Genomic DNA, 18,308 nt, shown 5'->3' with positions numbered 1-18,308 from the left:
TAGCCAGGATGGTCTCGATCTCCTGACCTCGTGATCCGCCCGTCTCGGCCTCCCAAAGTGCTGGGATTACAGGCTTGAGCCACCGCGCCCGGCCCTCCATCTCTATTTTTAAAAAATAAGTAAATAAAAAATAAAAATAAATTTGATTACCAGAAACATTAAACTTATGTATGAGAAATACCATAAACAAAGTCAAAAGATAAATGATAAATTGCGAAAAGATTTGCCAACACCTATGGTAAAGAGAAAAATTGTGTTTTCTGAGAAGGCACCCTCCCCCGACTCTAATTTGCAGGTAAGTGTTGACAGTGTGGGGAAGACCCTCTACGCAAGATACAGTGCTATAATTTTTGGATCTTATAAAATGTCTGTGAAAGCCTGTCTCCCAGAATCAGCCTTATCTAGAGACAGGGCTCAACTTCCCAGCTGTTGGGACTCCCTGGAGCCTGTAACATGTCCATGTTCAGGCAGGCCTATGGCCTCTACCTTGGTTCCTGATGCTTTAGTACCAAACTGATGCAATAGTAGTTGGTCATGGCTATGAGGCTGGGGCTGGGTGGACCGGTCCTGGGCACCCCACTTGGGCAATCTCTTCCTAACATAGGTTTTGGCTTCCCGTTTTGACTTATAGATAATACCTTTATATGCTTATTGCCTGCTGGAACTTTCCGAGGATCTCTCACAGGACTTCAGTCTCACCATGTCTAGGATAAGACATGCCAGGCTTTTCCCCTGAAGCCCCTCCTCCTGTTCCCTATCTACCCTGGAAAGAGTCGCCACCACTCACCTGCTCAAGCCCCAAGCTGGGCGGGACCCACACTTCCTTCTCTTTTGCTTCCCTGCAGGTCTGTTGTGTCACCGGTCTGCTGATTCTGACTCCATTATTTTTCCAGTGTCCCTCAACTTTCCTTTCTTCCTGCTGCTCCTCCCTTGGTTTGGTCACTATACTCTTTCTGAAACGCAAATCTGATCAGACCACATTGTGAATAGTGCTGTATAAACATACAAGGGCAGGGTTTTTGTTTTTTTGGTTGGTTGGTTGGTTGGTTGTTTTCTGAGACATAGTCTCGCTCTGTCACCTAGGCTGGAGTACAGTGGCATGATCTTGGCTCACTGCAACCTCCGCTTCCTGGGTTCAAGTGATTCTCCTGCCTTAGCCTCCCGAGTAGCTGGGACTACAGGCACTCGCCACCACGCCTGGCTAAGTTTTGTATTTTTAGTAGAGACAGGGTTTCACCCTATGACCCAGGCTGGTCTCGAACTCCTGACCTCAAATAATCTGCCCGCCTCGGCCTCCCAAAGTGCTGGGATTACAGGCATGAGCCACCGCACTCAGCCACTTTTAATTTATATTAAACCAGAATGTATTACCATTAATGCATTAATATCTTTCACTACTAAATACTGAAAATAAATTGAAATTACTTCTGTAGAAGATTTGTCCTGGCAATGTTAACTTCACAGCAGACTGACACCACGTGGCTCACATTTCAGACACAATGGAAAAGCAGATCCATGCTGGTGTTAGTGTGCAATCTTGTCCTACACTAAAGAGTCAGGGTCACCTTGGAGTACATTTAATAAAAAAGCAAAGCGCATACAGAGATTTACAAAAATTTTAAAGACAAAAAAAAAAAAATGGTCTTCTTATGTTGTCCCAACAATAAACTCAAAAGTCTATGACAAATAGAGGTTCTGATGAGTTGTTTATAAATTCTTTAGATTTGGTATAATTATACTGAAAGTGGAGTTCATTTGAAGTCTTCAAAAAAAAGTGCCAGTGCCTGTTAATCCTCAAATGATGCTTATTACAGTTTAACATTTCTATTAAGTGCATGCATTGAATTACTCGTTACCCAAGCACAGCAGCTCCTCCTTACCACTTATTGTTAAGGGCTTTAACTGGCCGTCTTCAACTTCTAGCCTTTCTTGACCATTCTCAACAATTCTCTTTGTAGTCTCTTGAAGTCAAATTTAAGTGCAAATATATTACATAAACGAGGTAATGCTATGAAACATTATTAATAGCTAGACATAAATTTGTTTCCAAAATGAAACCTAGGGATTCTGGAGCTGGGAGAAAGAGCCAGAGGCTTGGTAAGCATGGGTCCTGCCGTGGGACCTGTGTGAGAATCCCTGTTCCTTGGAAGGGGATTAGGGGAGCTGTGAGGGATAAAGGGGAGGTGAAAAAGAAAGGAGAGTGTATTCGTTCATTTTCACACTGCTATAAAGAAATGCTTGAGACTGTGTAATTTCTAAAGGAAAGAGGTTTCATCGACTCACAGTCCCACATGGCTGGGAAGGCCTTAGGAAACGTAGTGATTTTTCTGTCATTAACCATTTTCGTAGAAGTTGATATCGATTTGAAGTTGCTCATCCCACTACCACCAAATGATGTAGAAGAGAATGAAGTGAGGTCCCCCTGGCCTAGTGACCCAAATGAAGTAAATCCTGTATCAAAAGAAGAAAAATCCATTTCTAAAAGATGGAAATCCACTGAATGTGGAGAAAACGACCCCGTCCCTCAGCTTCTGCTTCTTCAGGGACCCCTTCGATTCCCAAAAAAGTCCTCAAAAGGGTCTTCAAAGAAGTCAAATGAAAATGGGTCTCTTTCACCAAAAAATTCCCTGAAGACATCATCTGGGTTATGGAATGTGAAGCCAAAATCAAATGGACCATCAAAATGACTTCCACCTCCCCCTCCACCAATTCATCCTTCTTTGCCATATTTGTCATAGATGTCCCGTTTCTTAGCATCTGACAGCACCTCATAATGCCTGTGCTACTTGTTTGAATTTTCTCTCTGCTTCTTCTTTATTCCAAGGATTTTGATCTGGGTGCCACTTCAGAGCCAGTTTCTCATATGCCTTTTTAACATCCTCGGGTGAGGCATGTCTCTACACACCTAGAACTTCCTACTAATCCACCATGTTTTAAGAGATTGTTGGAATAGGTCCAAGGACAGAGGCGGCTGGTGGCGGGATGCAGGGGAGGCCGCATGGCGGCCCGGATCTCCTCCCGCCTCCAGGCACTGTTGTGCTGGCAGCGGCGGCTCCTGGTGCTTTCCTTTCCCTCATTTTTGAAATTTTAATTTTGAAAAAATGAGATGGGGTCTTGCTATATTGCCCAGGCTGATCTCAGACTCCTGGCCTCAAACGATCTTCCCAGCTCGGCATCTCAATCATGCTGGGATTATAGGCATGGGCCACCAAGCCCAGCCAGAAATGCCACTGATTTTTGTATATTGGTTTTGCAACTGTACTCAATTCATTTATCAAATCTAAGATTTTTGGTGGAATCTTTAGATTTTTCTAGACATAAGATCATGTCATCTGCAAACCGGGACAATTTGACTTTCTCTTTTTCAATTTGGATACCTTTGATCTCTTTCTCTTGCCTGATTGCCCTGGCTAGGACTTCCAGTACTATGTGGAATAGGGCTCTCCTACCTCTTTGAAGGCACTGTACTTTGTGGCTTCGAGGCTTTTAATCAGACTGTTCTTTCTGCCCCATTTGTTCCTCTCTCTGTCTTCACTTGACTAAGAATTACCTTCAGGTCACTTCTTTAAGGGAGACCGCCCATCCCGTGGAACTCTGTACTTTGCTTCATGCCAAGTTGTTTTGCAGAAGGCGTGTACCACCTCTGCACTCCTACAAGCAACTATTGTCCACTTTTAAATCTCAGCCATTTTGTTAGGCAAGTGATAGTGTCTCATTGTTGCCTTAATATGTATTTTCTTTGAGTCTAGTGAGATTGGATGTATTTTTATATTTTCTGTCCATTTGAGTTTTTCTTTTGTGGCTTTCCAACTTCCCTCTTCCATTTATGTTTCTGTTGGTGTGATCATAGCATTAGCATTCACCTAACAGCATGGCTGCCACATGCCCACCATTAACATATGTGAGGTGGTTATTAGGGGCTGGATCGCGCCTCCCCAAATTCACCATAGTTGAAGCTCTGAGATTATATTTGGAGATAGGACTTTTAAAGAGGTGATTAAGTTAGAAGGAAGTGGTTAGCCTGGTCCTTAATCCAATCTGACTGATGTCCTCACAAGAAGAGATTAGGACGCTCAGAAAGAGACACCACAGATGCACACGAACTGAGGCCACGCGAGGACACGGCCAGAAAGCTACTTCTCTGCAAGCCAAGGGAAGAGGCCCCAGAAGAAACCAAATCCACTGATACCTATATCTTGGACTTCTTCTATTTTATTTATTTATTTATTTTGAAACAGAATCTCACTCTGTGGCCCAGGCTGGAGTGAAGTGGCGCAATCTCAGTTCACTGCAGCCTCTGCCTCCAGGGTTCAAGCAATTTTTCTGCCTCAGCCTGGCAAGTAGCTGGGATTACACATGCCCACCATCACCCCCTACGAATTTTTTTTTTTTTTTTTTTTTTTTTTTTTTTTGAGACAGGTCTCGCTCTGTGGCCCAGGCTGGAGTGCAGTGGCGTGATCTCAGCTCACTGCAACCTGCCTCTCCAGGGTTCAAGCAATTCTCCTGCCTCAGCCTCCTGAGTAGCTGGGACTACAGGCATGTGCCACCATGCCCAGCTAATTTTTTGTATTTTTAGTAAAGACGGAGTTTCACCATGTTGGCCAGGCTGGTCTCGAACTCCTGACCTCGAGGGATCCACCCCACCTTGGCCTCCCGAAGTGTTGGGATTACAGGTGTGAGCCACTACACCCGGCTGTAAGTTTTGTAATTTTAGTAAAGACGGGGTTTCGCCATGTTGGCCAGGCTGATCTTGAACTCTTTGTTTCAAGTGATCTACTGCCTCAACCTCCCAAGGTGCTAGGATTACAGGTGTGAGCCACCACCCCCAGCCATGGACTTCTAGCCTCTTGAACTTTGAGAAGTTAAATTTCCATGGTTGAAGCCGTCCAGTCTGTGTGGTACTTTGTTATGGTATCCTTGGCAAACACAGCAGTGTTCCAGGCACTGGGGGTTCAGCATCAAAGAAGATAGAGACAGTCCCTGCTCTGACGGATTAGAGCAGGAGGCAAAAAATAAGATCCATATAAACCTCTGCATCTTATTATATTTATGTCGAATTAGAAATGCCTGTTTATAGTAAGACACAAATAAGATAGAAGGAAATAAGTAATAGTAGTGATAGGGTAGGAATAAAATAAATAGGGTGGGGTCATGGAGTGTGATGGGGGCTTGTAGGGAGGTCTGGAAGGCGAAAAAGGTCTCTCCAAGGGGGTAAGACCTAAACTTGTGCTGAGGTGTGAAGACAGGAAGAAGCCAGCCATGCAGAGGTAGAGACGGGCAGGTATGCAGCGCAGAGGCCCTGAAGTAGCCATTGTGGTTCCAGGAGTTCAGAGCTTGTAGCTGCATTGCTGTGACCTCAGCCTCAGTCTTCACATAGCCTTTTCCTCTGTGTGTCTGGTCTGCCTCTGCTTCTCTCTTATAAGGACACTTGTGGTGGCGTTTGGGGCCCTCCCAGATAATCCAGGACAAGCACCTCATCTCAAAATCCTTACCCTAATCACACCTGCAAAGGCCCTTTTTCCTTATTAGGTAGTATGAGGTTTGTGCAAAAGTCATTGAGGTTTTTGCTATTGAAAGTAATGACAAAAACCACAATGACTTTTGCACCACGTTAATATTTACACGTTCCAGGGATTAGGCCCTGATATCTTTGGGTGGCCATTAGTCGGTCTATGATCACATGGCTGAGGATAGGAAGAAGGTGGGCTCTGATGGAAACATGAATGTCAGAGAGAAGCAAAGATGGGGTAAAGAAGCAGCAGGATCACACCAGGGCGGACCATAATAATCTTAGAGATTTTGATCTCTAAGAGCAATGGGACACAATGACAGGTTTGGCAGGGGAGGGAGCGAACCAATTTCTGTTTTACAGCTGTGTGGAGGGAAGTGGAATATCCAGTCTCTTTTTTTTTTTTTGTCTTTTTTTTTTTTCCTTTTGTGGAGAACGGGGTCTCGCTGTATTACCCAGGCAGGTCTCGAACTCCTGGGCTCAAGCTATCCTCCCGCCTCTGCCTCCCTGAGAGCTGGGATTACAGGCGTGAGCCACCGCGCCCGGCTCCAGTCTCTAAAGGACATTTATGTTCTTTTTTTCGAGACAGTCTCGCTCTGTTGCCCAGGCTGGAGTTCAGTGGCGTGATCTTGGCTCACGGCAACCTCCACTTCCCAGGTTCAAGGGATTCTCTTGCCTCAGCCTCCCAAGTAACTGGGACTACAGGCATTTGCCACCATGCCCGGCTAATTATTTATTTATTTATTTTTTTTAGTAGAGATGAGGTTTCGCCACATTGGCTAGGCTGCTCTTGAACTCTTGGCCTCAAGTGATCCGCCCACCTCGGCGTCCCAAAGTGCTTGGGTGACAGGCGTGAGCTGCTGCACCCGGCCATGAGCTGCTGTGCCCGGCCCTTCTATAGGATGTTTCTTCACGTCGGTTTGTGGTCTCTGCAAGCCGCAGATGTGGAGGGCAGAGAAGATGGGCGACCCCGTGAGAGGCCAAGGCATGCCCTCTGCTGGTCAGCATGACCACTCTTTGTAACCTTCCAGGTGTGGTCATCTCAGAAAGTGAGAGGCACAGGTGGGAAGCAGTGAGCCCGGTGGTCCGGAGCCAGGACCTTGGAGCCAGTCTGCTTGGGAGAAATCCTGGTTCTGACACTTAGTCACACAGGCTTAGGCAAGTCGCCTAATCTCCTGCACCTGATTTCTTCTTCTTCTGTAAATAATATCAGCAGTTGCACTTCTGGCTACCCCCAAAGAAGTGAAAGCAGGGGCTGGAAGGGATGCTTGCCCACCCACTTTCACAGCAGCACCATTCAGAATACCCAAAAGGTGGAAGCAATTCAAGTGCCCATCGAAGGACGAATGGATGAACACTGGGGGCTGAATGTACAAGGGAATATTACCTAGCTTTAAAAAGAAACGAAATTTGGACACATGCTACTTACAACATGGATGACACTTGAGCACATTATGCTAAGTGAAACAAACCAGACACAAAAAGACAAGTACTGTGTGATTTCACTTATATGAGGTACCTAGGGGAGCCAAGTTCATAGAGACAGAGTGTAGACGGAGTTGCCAGAGGCCGGGGAAGGGGAGGGGGGAATTATTGCTTAATGGGCATAGCGTTACGGTTTTGCAAGATGAAACTGTTCTGGAGGTGGATGGTGGTGATTATTGCACAACGATTTGTGTGCATTTAATTGGCACTGGACTGTATACTTACAAATGGTTAAGATGGCAAATGTAATGTAGATTTTACCACAATAAAAAAGGAGGGGGATGATAATAGCATCTGTTTATTGTGAGGATTAACTGAGCTGATATGTGTAGAGTATGCTTCTGGGCAAAAATTCTACCTTTTGCCCAGAAGCACCAGGTGCTCGGTGAACGTCAGTTATGATGGTTCTCTAAACACATTCACCTTAGTGAGATGCACGCTTATTTTATTTCTATGTTTATTTTTTTTGAGACAGGGTCTTACTATGTCGCTCAGGCTGGAGTGCAGTCATGTGATCACTGCTCACCATAGCCTCGACCTCCTGGGCTCAGGTGACCTCCCACCTCAACCTCCCGAGCAGCTGGGACTACAAGCATGTGCCACTACACCCCGCCAATTTTGTTGTGTTTTTTTGTAGAGGTGGGATTTCGCCATGTTTCCCAAGCTGGTCTTGGATTCCTGGTCTCAAGTGATCCTCCTGCCTTGGCCTCCCAGAGTGGTGGGATTATAGGGGTGAGCCACCATGCTGGGCTCATTTTATAAGCAATTGTCCTTAAGAGTCCACCATCTGGGCTTGTCCCCACATGATCCCTCATGTGAGACCCCCTAGTAGCCACGATAGTTGCTTCTGAGGCGTCTCTCATTCTCCCCTGAAAATGGGCCGAATCAGTTAACTTTCAATTAAGAGTTTTTAACCTTAGTTATAAATTAATCCGTGTTGTTGACAAAACTTGAGCCAAGACTCAGCTGACAATAGTCAGAAGTACCTCAAGTGCTTAGGTATTATTTGGTCTGAGGACGGTTGGGTAATCCAGGTCTCCCATCAGGGAGCAAACTCCAGCCAGCCCTGAGAGGCAGGAGGTGCTTGGACTGAACTTGGGGCTGGGTGCCAGTGCCAGGCACCCTGGGTCTGGGCAGCACCCTTTTCCTGGCTTTCTGATCTGGTGACGACCCCAGTGCTGTTAGTTATTTATTTATTTATTTATTTATTTATTTATTTATTTATTTATTTTGAGATAGAGTCTTGCTCTTTTAGCCCAGGCTGGAGTGCAATGGTAAGATCTCAGCTCATTGCAACTTCCACCTGCCAGCTCAAACGATCCTCCTTACCTCAGTGTCCTGAGTAGCTGGGACTACAGTTGTGTGTAATCATGCTCAGCTAATTTTTGTATTTTTTGTAGAGATGGAGTTTTGCCATATTGCCCAGGCTGGTTTCGAACTCCTGGACTCAAGTGATCCACCCACCTCTGTCTCTCAAAGTGCTGGGATTACATGCAGGTGTGAGCCACTGCACCCAGTCAGGCAGCGTTTTATTAAACTTTCACTAGGTCCTTGTAGTTGGAAGCTTAAGGGTCACAGTTGGGCCAAGAGGGTTTGGCTAGTTTCGGCCTTTATAGCCATCTTTGAATTACACTATTAGTAGATCAGTCTGGTCTCTAAAAGGAAAAAGACCACATTCATTATTGGAGTTTGACCATTCCCTTTATAATGTAGCTTTTAAGTGAGGTACATCATAAAGGATCTACTGGCTGGGCGCAGTGGCTCACACCTGTAATCCCAGCACTTTGGGAGGCCGAGAAGGGCAGATCACTTGCCGCCAGAAGTTTGAGACCAGCCTGGGCAACATGGTGAAACCCCGTCTCTACTAAACATATAAAAATTAGCTGGGCATGGTGGTATATGCCTGTAATCCCAGCTACTCAGGAGGCTGAGGCAGGAGAATTACTTGAACCCGGGAGGCGGCGGTTTCAGTGAGCCGAGATCACTGCACTGCATTCCAGCCTGAGTGACAGAGCAAGACTCTGTTTAAAAAAAAAAAAAGCAAAACCGAAAACAAAATCAGGTGGAGTCTACTGAATTGCGTGAGTCAGGTAATTCATTGACCGGGGCTGGTCAAAAAGATGGATTTCTCCTTACTGTGGAAGCTCTCAGCTGCCCTACAATACTTTGGAAATAAACCAGGCAAAACACTGCTCAGTGTACTGCACTCCAGGCATAAACAGGAAGCTGCTTTTTCTCTGCTTCCTTGCCCCACAATCAGACTCTTGTAACTCTCCATTCTTCTTTTTCTAAAATGAATCTGGGAGTTTCCTTTAGCCCCTGTTTTGTGGTCGCCTGCCATACATGTTTCATCCGTCAGTGGCATTTTCTTTTATTTATTGAAAGCACGGCGTCTTAGATCAAGTGTTTAGGAACAGACCCTGAGACAAACATGAATGTGGTTTATTGAACGAGCGCTGTGCAGGAAAAGCTGTACTGGAGAGAGGTAAGCGGACAGATATGGGGAAGGGCTGGGCCCAGCAAAGATGAGGTTTCAAGTAAAGCTTATGTTTGGCTTAATCCACCGGGGACTGTTCTGGAACATAAGCCACACCACAAAGCTGTGATGTCATACCTTGAGGCGAGGGCCTTGCCTCCTAGTCTCAGTCAGTCCTGGCTGTGGGGAGCAAGATGACTCCACTCAGTGCAAGGCCATCCTGGGCAAGGGGCAGCCCCCTCACTGCAGTGGCCTGGCAGTGGGGCCCTCAGTCCGGCACAGCTCCTCTTTTGCACAGTGCTGTCTGCTTGCCTGGTGTCTTTCATGCTATTTCCCAACAACTTCCCTCCTCTACCTCCCCCTCTGCATTGCACAGTGCAGCGAGGTTGCCAATTCCATAGGTGTAGTGGCTGTGGGTGAAGGGGCAGGCGGGACAGGGGAGGCAGCCATCTAACTTTTGTCCTGACTCATGCAGGCCTGGCCTGGTGTTCAGAACACGAATGTGAAAAATCAGACCAGGAAGATCACGGGAAGATCACGGGAGGGAGCTCAGGAAGCATCTGGTTTGCAGGTAGGAAGTGACAGACCCCGCGGATGCCATGCACGCGGGCACACAGTGGAGTGGGGATGAAATCAGGGTGGGAGTTGCAGGTCTCCTGAGCCCGGGACTGGGGCTGTTTCCCCAACTGTCTGCTGCCTCTGCTGCCTCCTGAGATCGTCTCCTTCTGGTGTCTGCCCGCTGGAACTTATTTTTAGTTTTAATGTTTTCGAGACAGGGTTTTAATCTGTCACCTGGGCTGGAGTGTAGTGTTGTGATCACGGCTCACTGCAGCCTCAACCTCTCGGGCCCAAGTGATCCTCCCACCTTTGCTTCTTCCCAAACAACCTGGACTACAGATGCATGCCACCAAGCCTAATTTATTTTTTTATTTTTCAATTTTAGTAGAAATTTAAAATCCCCCAGTGTGGCTGATTGGCTGACAGCCACACTGAAGCTTCTTTCCTGCCTCTGCTCACTCAGCAATCCTCATTCCTCAAATACCTCTTCTTCCTGTTGTCCAAATGTCCCCTGTACTTCAAGGCCCATAGGTCACATCCTCCAAGAAATCTTCCCGGTCCACACTTATCCTTCTTTTAAATCAGGGATGCACACCCTGGTTATATGTTACAATCACCTAGGAAGCTTTAAAAAATAAGATTAGGTGTTAGGGAGAGGGGACCAGACCAGCTGAATCAGACTCTCTGAAGACAGGACCTGGGCATTTGTAGTTTTTAAAGCTCCCAGGTCATTCTAGCATAGCCAGGATTAAGAACTACCGTTCTAAGCAAATATTTCAAATATGTCTTGCTTCCACACCCATGGCTATGTTTTGTTGGTTGGTTTGTTTTTGTTTTTGAGAAAGAGTCACTCTGTCACCCAGGCTGGAGTGCAGTGGCATGATCTCAGCTGACTGCAACCTCCACCTCCCAAGTTCAAGAGATTCTTCTGCGTCAGCCTCCCACGTAGCTGGGACTACAGGTGTGTCACCACACCTGGCTAATTTTCTTATTTTTAGTGGAGAATGGGTTTCACTGTGTTGGCCGGGCTGCCCTTGAAATCCTGACTGCAAGTGATCTGCCCACCTCGACCTCCCAAAGTGCTGGGATTATAGGAATGAGCCACCACGCCTGGCCACCCTTGGCTATGTTATTTAAGACATGCAAGGGAAACATTAACTTCCATGTTACAATATTCCCTTTCTTTTTTTATCCTGTACAGAGCATAGCACAGCAGCTTGTACCTGAGACTTCGACAAATATCTGGTGAATAGATTGGCTTGCAGAGCACATTCTGCCTGTAGAGATGAGTTAGCAAGGTGAGTCAGTCACTGTAGATTTCAAAGGGTGAGAAGCCTAGCCAGAGGTTATAACATAGCATGATATCCTTCTGGAAATGGAATTCTTCACTCGCAATGCATTTTAGGAGCCGCTGCTCTGTGTGAGCCACTCTGCTAGGTCCCAGCATGCATGATATTATTCTATACAAAGAATAATATCAGAGCTCACAGCCTATGCAGGAAGTAAGCAATTAGTTATGGCATGTGTACTGCAACCCAGGTAAGTACACAGTGTCATGGATGCTTCCAGAAGGAAGTCATAGTCTGACCAGGAAATTTGGGAATACTTCTCATAGGAAGCAACAATCTACCTAGAAAGATCTAGAAAGATGAACAGTATCAGTGTATTGATTAGAAATGTGTTCAGCAGCAAGTCACAGAACACATGACTAGTAAGGTTTAAACAAATAGAAGGTTATTTTCTCATATAATAAGCCCAGAGGTAGGCACTAAAGGTGGTACATTGGCTCACTGGTGTTGGGACTAAGGTTTCTAGAATTCTCTTATCCTCTGAGTCATGGCTGCAGATTGGCTGCAGCAGCTCCAGGCATCGTGTCCACATTGAAAGGAGAAAGACAGAGGGAGGCCAGCTATGATATCCCCTTTTATCAGGAAAGCAGGAACCTTCCTGTGGATTTCCTCTTACATCCTACTAGCCAGAACTGGGTCATGTGGCCATCCTTAGCAGCAAGGGAGCCGGGAGAGACAGGATTTCACTTTTCCAGCTTCTTCTATATGGGAGGGCAGGTAGGTGAAGGGGGCTAGACTGAATCCTGTGTGAGCCAACTAACAGGCAGAACATTTTGTGCAGAACTGCATTTGCAAAAACATGGAACTGTGAAAGTGTGTGGAATATTTACAGTCTATTTATTTATTTATTTATTTATTTATTTATTTAGAGACAGAGTCTTGCTTTGTCACCCAGGGTAGAGTCCAATAGCACGATCTCGGCTCACTGTAACCTCCGCTTCCTGAGTTCAAGCAATTCTCCTGCCTCAGCATCCCCAGTAGCTAGGATTACAGGTGCCTGCCACCATGCCTGGCTAATTTTTGTACTTTTAGTAGAGACAGAGTTTCACCATGTGGGCCAAGATGATCTCAAACTCCTGACCTCAAGTGATCCACCTGCCTCCGCCTCCCAAAGTGCTGGGATTACATGCGTGAGCCACCACTCTCAGCTACAATCAAAAAAATTAATATAATCAAAGTACAGGGCATGTGGCAGAGGAGTGAGGGCAGACAAGACAGAGAGAAGTGGATATGAGACTCTTTAGACCCTTGAGTGACATGTTGAAGAGCTTGGAATTTTCTTATAGAATGTAGATAATCAATAGAGAGATTTCATCTGAGGAATGATAAAAATCTGTTTGGGAAACAGAGGTGGTGTGGAGGATGGGTCAAGAAAAGGCAGATGATTTACGTCAATCCAGGCCAGATATCAGGAGAGCCTACTCTAAGATTGCTTTTAGCATAGCTACTGGGGAAAGAGTCGGGCAGGAGAGTCCAGAGGCCATGCATGTGATGGAAACAGCTGCCCAAACTGCATCTTCAGGTAAATACGGCAGACTACAGTTGCCCCTTCGTAAAGGCCTCTCGGGCGTGTTTCCTGGAAGGAAGAGGTGGGAGATGTCGCCACGCTTAGCACATCCGTGAGGTGTTGCATTAGTCTCCTGGGGCTGCGGTAACAAAGTACCACAAAGCAGATGGAAACGACATGCATTTTTCCCCCCACGGTTCTGGAAGATGGAAGGCCAGGATCGGGTGTCAGGAGGGTTGTTTTTTTCTGGGAGTTCTGAGAGAATCTGAGGGGAATTCCATGGCTTTCTCCCAGCTTCTGGTAGTTGCTGGCAACCCCTGGTGTTCCTGGGCCTGTAGACATGTCACCCTCATCTCCGCCTCTGTCTTCACGTGGCATCCTCCCCAGTGTGTGTCGGTGCGCCCCAACCCCCTTGTCTTATGAGGCCCACTCTAATTCAGTACGACCTCATCTTTACATAATCAAATCTGCTAAGATCCTATTTCCAAATAAGGCCATGCTCACAGATCACAGATACCTGGGGTTAGGACTTGGACATATCTTTTGGGGGGACCCGATTCAACTCACAACAGGTGTTTGAAGGCAGCTCTAGTTAAGAGTGTCAGAGAACCTCTGGCTTAAAGGAGGAACAAGGAGTCTCCTTGCAAAGTCTGAAGTAGAGTGGAGTGACTTTACTGTCCCCAGTAGAGAGCATCCGCTCAGCAAGGATCTCACTGTGAGGTGGCTACGATTACCCTCTGGCCACCCTGGTTGCATCTGGCTTACAGAAGACAATCCCAGAAGAAACAGTCTCCCCCAAAGTCTGCAGCAACCCTTCTACTAGGAGTCTATACTCCTGCTTACACAAGGCCCATGCTCACGCCTCACCCCACTGCTGTGTCCAGGGCTTTGCAGTATCCTGATGGGCCAGTGTGGGTCACAGGCCCACCCTTTGAGCCATGGGCCCACCAGGTCCAAATCATAAAAACTGAACAGGATGATCACGGGTTGTGGAGATGAGTCTGCCAAAGTGATGCTAGGCAGTGCTCTTTCTTTTTTATTTTTAAAATATTTTATGTATGTACGTATGTATGTATGCATGTATGTATGCATTTGAGACAGTCTCCCTCTGTCACCCAGGCTGGAGTGCAGTGGCGAAATCTCAGCTCACTACAACCTCTGCCTCCTGGGTTCAAGCAATTCTCTTGCCTCAGTCCCCTGAGCTGTGATTACAGGCATGTGCCACCATGCCCGGGTAATTTTTGTATTTCTGTTAGAGACGAGGATTCACCATGTTGGCCAGGCTGGTCTCCTGACCTCAAGTGATCCACCTGCCTCAGCCTCCCAAAGTGCTGGGATTACAGCCGTGATCCACCGTGTGTAGCCGGCAGTGCTCCTTCTTTACCTCTGCCCAAATGAGGGCAAGGAGACAAAACGTGACTGGAAGCATCAGCCTCTTCCCGGCCATCCTGATTGCATGGGCCGCTTGTCCACTGGACAGGTACTGCTCCTGCCGGGCCCGCTTGTGTGGTTTGGACAGATGCCCAACTGTCAGGCTCACTCTGTTCTGTTCAGGGAGCTGGCATTTGCTCCAGTTTCCTCACCTGCCCACAGGACAGGTGTGTGTCTGTGTGCCCCAACCCCCTTGTCTTATGAGGCCCACTCTGATCCAATAGGACCTCATCTTTACATAATCAGATCTGCTAAGACCCTGTTTCCAAATAAGGCCATGTTCACAGATATATGAATGGTAAGAGCCAGTGGGCCAGGCTGCCCATGTGAGGGAGCCAGGCTCCGCACCTTGAATTTCTCTACTGTTCTGGCCTCCGGGGCCATGACATTGAGGACGGCTGGCTACTGGGCCTTGCTCCTTGCACCATTTTCTCTGGGACTCCCTGATACATGTGAGGTTCTTCTTTCTCAGGCTTCCTTAAGGTGCAGGGACCCCCGCCGCCCCATTGCCTAGTACTCCAAACTGGCCTAGGTCTACCTCTCCCAGTCCAAATGTCCTGAGGTCCATAACTGGATTATGACTTCATAAACACCCTTCCCCCACCCTGACCACCACCACTCCCAGCATCTGAACTGGAAGACTGCCCGCGTCCTTCCAATCCACTTCCCTTCCCTGTTGTTCATCCTCACATTTCCCTAACCATAGGCCAGCAGAGCTAGAAAAAACCCTAGGACAACTAGTCCAGGCCCCTCTCCATAGCGACGGTGAGATGTTCATTTTAACCTTTAGTTCACATGGTGCAGCCGCTACAGAAAACAGTATGCGAGTTCCTCAAAAAATGAAATGTATGATCCAGCAGTTTCACTTCTGGGTTTCTGGGTATATTCCCAAAAAAACTGAAAGCAGAAACTTGAATAGCTGTTTGTACACCCATGCTTATAGCAGCATTAGACACAATAGCCAAAAGGTAGAGCAACCCATGTGTGTATCAACAGATGCATGGAGAAACAAATGTGTATATATACAATGGGTTATTATTCAGCTATTAAAAAGGAATGAGGCCAGGCTTGGGTAACCTGTAATCCCAGTACTTTGGGAGGCCAAGGCAGGCAGATAACCTGAGGTCAGGAGTTCAAGACCGGCCTGGCCAACTTGGTGAAACCCCGTCTCTACAAAAATACAAAAATTAGCCAGTCATGATGGTGGGTGCCTGTAATTCCAGCTACTTGGGAGACTGAGGCAGAAGAATTGTTTGAACCTCGGAGGCGGAGGTTGCAGTGAGCCAAGATCGTATCATTGCACTCCAGCCTGGTTGACAGAGTGAGACTCGGTCTCAAAAAAAGAAAAAAGAAAAAAGGGGATGAAAATCAGATACATGCTACAACATGGATGAACCTTGAAGACATCATACTAAGTAATATAAGCCAGTCACGAAAGGATAAGCAGTATATGATTCCACTTATATGAGGTACCTAAAGTAGTCTAATTCAGAGACAAAAATTATAATAGTGATTACCAGAGGTTGGAGGGAAAGAGAAGGGGTTATTGTTTAATTGATATAGAATTTGGGAAGATGAAAAAGTCCTGGAGATGGACGGTGGTGATGGTTGTACAATAATGTGGATGTACTTTGCCACTGAACGGCACACTTAAAATGGTTAACATGGTAAATTTTATGTTATGTATAGTTTACAACAATAAACTAGTAAATACACAGGTCCTGTTTATTCTTTTCTTTTCTTTTTTTTTTTGAGACAGAGTCTCACTCTGTTGCCCAGGCTGGAGTGAAGTGGCACAATCTCAGCTCACTGAAACCTCTGCCTCTCAGGTTCAACAGATTCTTTTGCCTCAGCCTCCTGAGTAGCTGGGATTACAGGTGCCTGACACCACACCCGGCTAAGTTTTGCGTTTTTAGTGGAGATGGGGTTACCCCATGTTGCCCAGGCTGGTCTTAAACTCCTGACGTCAAGTGATCCGCCCACCTCGGCCTCCCAAAGTGCTGGGATTATAGGCATGAGCCACCACGCCTGGCCATCAATTTCTTTACTCAAGTCTTCTACGTCACTTTTTGCTTCTGAGATGTGACCAAGATAGGAGTTAACCTTTCTAAAACCAATGTAGTATTTGCAATTTCCCCTTTTGGGGAGACAGTTTTACTTTAGGACCTAAGGGCTTGTGACTGTTATTTCTCCCTTTTAAAAAATGAGTGTAAAACCTCTGTTTCGTTCATAATTTGCCCCTTGACTTTCACTTTGTATAATGTTAGGTTTATCACCTCTGCTGTCTTTTCTGGTTTGTATTTCATTCATTCCTTCCTTCTGAAAATAACATAGTGCTCCTACTATGTGCCAGGCCTGTTCCAGGTACCGAGAATATAGCAGCAAACACAGCAGACCAGAGCTCTATCCTGGTGGAATTCACATTCAAGTTCGGGAGATAGAAAACCAAAATACATAGGAAAAATAAACTGTTCTATATTATCTGCATGTTGGACCCTTTGTAAGTCAAAGGCCCTCGCAGATCCGCGAGCAGGTGGGGAGCAGCAGAATATCACGGACGCGCGTTAGAAACTTGAGAACCTACCCTGGACCAAGTGAATTCGCATCTGTGTTGTAGCAAGGTCCTCAGGTGATTCACAAACACATTCAAGTTTGACTGCGGCAAGGGCTAAGGAAAAAAAAAAAAAAAAAAAAAAACTAGGCAGTGAAGGGACTGAGGAGGGACTGTGAATTGCAGGGGGTGGGGGTGCTGTGATTTTAAAACCAGTTGCCAGGGAACAGGGAAGGCCTGGTTTGGAAGGAGGCCCTTCTGTAAGATCTGAAGGGGTTCGGGAAGCGAAGCTCTGCAGGTATCTGCGAGAAGCCACAGCAGCAAATGCGAAGACCCTCGGGCTTTGAGGCAGGGGCCTGCTGTTCAGAGAGACAGGGGCAGAGCCAGCTAGGGGCAGCGTGGTCCCGGGTGCAGCCTGCTCATTTTAACTTCGTCTGTGCTCTGTGTTTGGGGTGTGTCCTGCGGCGCCGTCCCTGAACCCCTGAGCGCTGGAACGTGCGCGGCCCTGCAGGGCAGCCAGGCTGGGGAATGCACCGAGCTGCGCCAGCGCTGTCGGTTTGGGGTTTCTGCCATTCTAGCTCCCAAGGCTTTTCTATTTAGGGCTTAAAAAAAAAAAAACGCAGATTCCCCTTTTATCGGCCAGGCGTGTAGGAGAAGGTTCAGGTCCAAGGGGACCCTTTGGATTTAGTCCTTTCTGTCGGCCCTTGCAGTCAAAACCCCCTTCCCTTAAACTCTGCCTGCACTCGAGCCGTCTCTCTACACCATGGAACCCGCACAGAGGAGTCCAGGCCAGTGCACCCGAGCCGGGGCAGACGGAGAACGCCCCTATGCTCACCCTGCCTTCGGCCTTGCTTGAGGAGGACGCTCTGCGTCTGACCCTGGCGAGTCACTGCGTCTCCCGACGCGCGCTGCTCCCTCTGCGAAAGGGGGAAATACCAGCTGCCCGGCTGGGTGGTTCTGACCCAAGTGGGGTCGCTTCTAGGGAAGCTGCTGTGACCAGAAAGCACTGCACACGGGACTAAGTGTAGCGCGCCGGCCTCGGCTAAACCACGGCTGTGCGGACCACCTTGGACCCGCGCCCGGATCTTCTGGTTTCTTCTGCACGAGGAGTTGTGAGGTTGCTACACCCCAGGTCTGGATTCTGCACGGTGTAGCGGCCCCCGCAAGGTGACCACATACCCGGGACTCGACCAAGCATCTCCGGCCACAGGATTCCCCGGGGAAGCGTCCCCGAGCGGAGGAGAAGAGCGATTGGCTGGGAGGGAGGTGGGACGAGCGGTTACGCCGGCTCCAGGAGACGGCGAGGCGGGGACGAGGTGACTGGCGGGGTGCGGAGGAGGAGGACGGCGCTGGGCGGGAGAGGGGAGAGGAGAGGGAGGGAGGGGCGGAAGAGGGGGGAATAGGGGGACTGGGACAGGGTGACCCGAATGCGGAGGCGGGGC

The 18,308-nt window shown here is 47.5% G+C and overlaps 2 long non-coding RNA genes and 1 pseudogene across 2 annotated transcripts in view; 1 reads left to right on the top strand and 2 right to left on the bottom strand.

The window, feature by feature from the left end:
- Positions 1-18,078, bottom strand: part of LOC108537726 (uncharacterized) — a 38,584-nt gene extending 20,506 nt beyond the window's left edge. The window contains exons 1-2 of the long non-coding RNA XR_001887912.1: positions 17,702-18,078; positions 16,900-16,983 (exon numbers count right to left, since the gene is read on the bottom strand). This is a non-coding gene — a long non-coding RNA (uncharacterized LOC108537726). The remainder of the gene's footprint in view (positions 1-16,899; positions 16,984-17,701) is intronic.
- On the bottom strand, positions 1,846-2,930 carry LOC108537682 (dnaJ homolog subfamily B member 6-like; annotated as a pseudogene).
- LOC108537718 (uncharacterized) lies at positions 9,266-16,761 on the top strand. Its single transcript, XR_001887910.1, has 4 exons — positions 9,266-9,479; positions 9,946-10,041; positions 11,230-11,326; positions 16,669-16,761. It is a non-coding gene; the product is annotated as an uncharacterized LOC108537718 (long non-coding RNA).
- Positions 18,079-18,308: the final 230 nt, after the last annotated feature.

Source organism: Rhinopithecus bieti, unplaced genomic scaffold, assembly GCF_001698545.2.
Source record: "Rhinopithecus bieti isolate Rb0 unplaced genomic scaffold, ASM169854v2 scaffold_315, whole genome shotgun sequence".
NCBI classification, from domain to species: domain Eukaryota; kingdom Metazoa; phylum Chordata; class Mammalia; order Primates; family Cercopithecidae; genus Rhinopithecus; species Rhinopithecus bieti.
The sequence above is the reverse complement of the archived record's forward strand: the minus strand, read 5'-3'. Positions and strand labels throughout refer to the sequence as shown.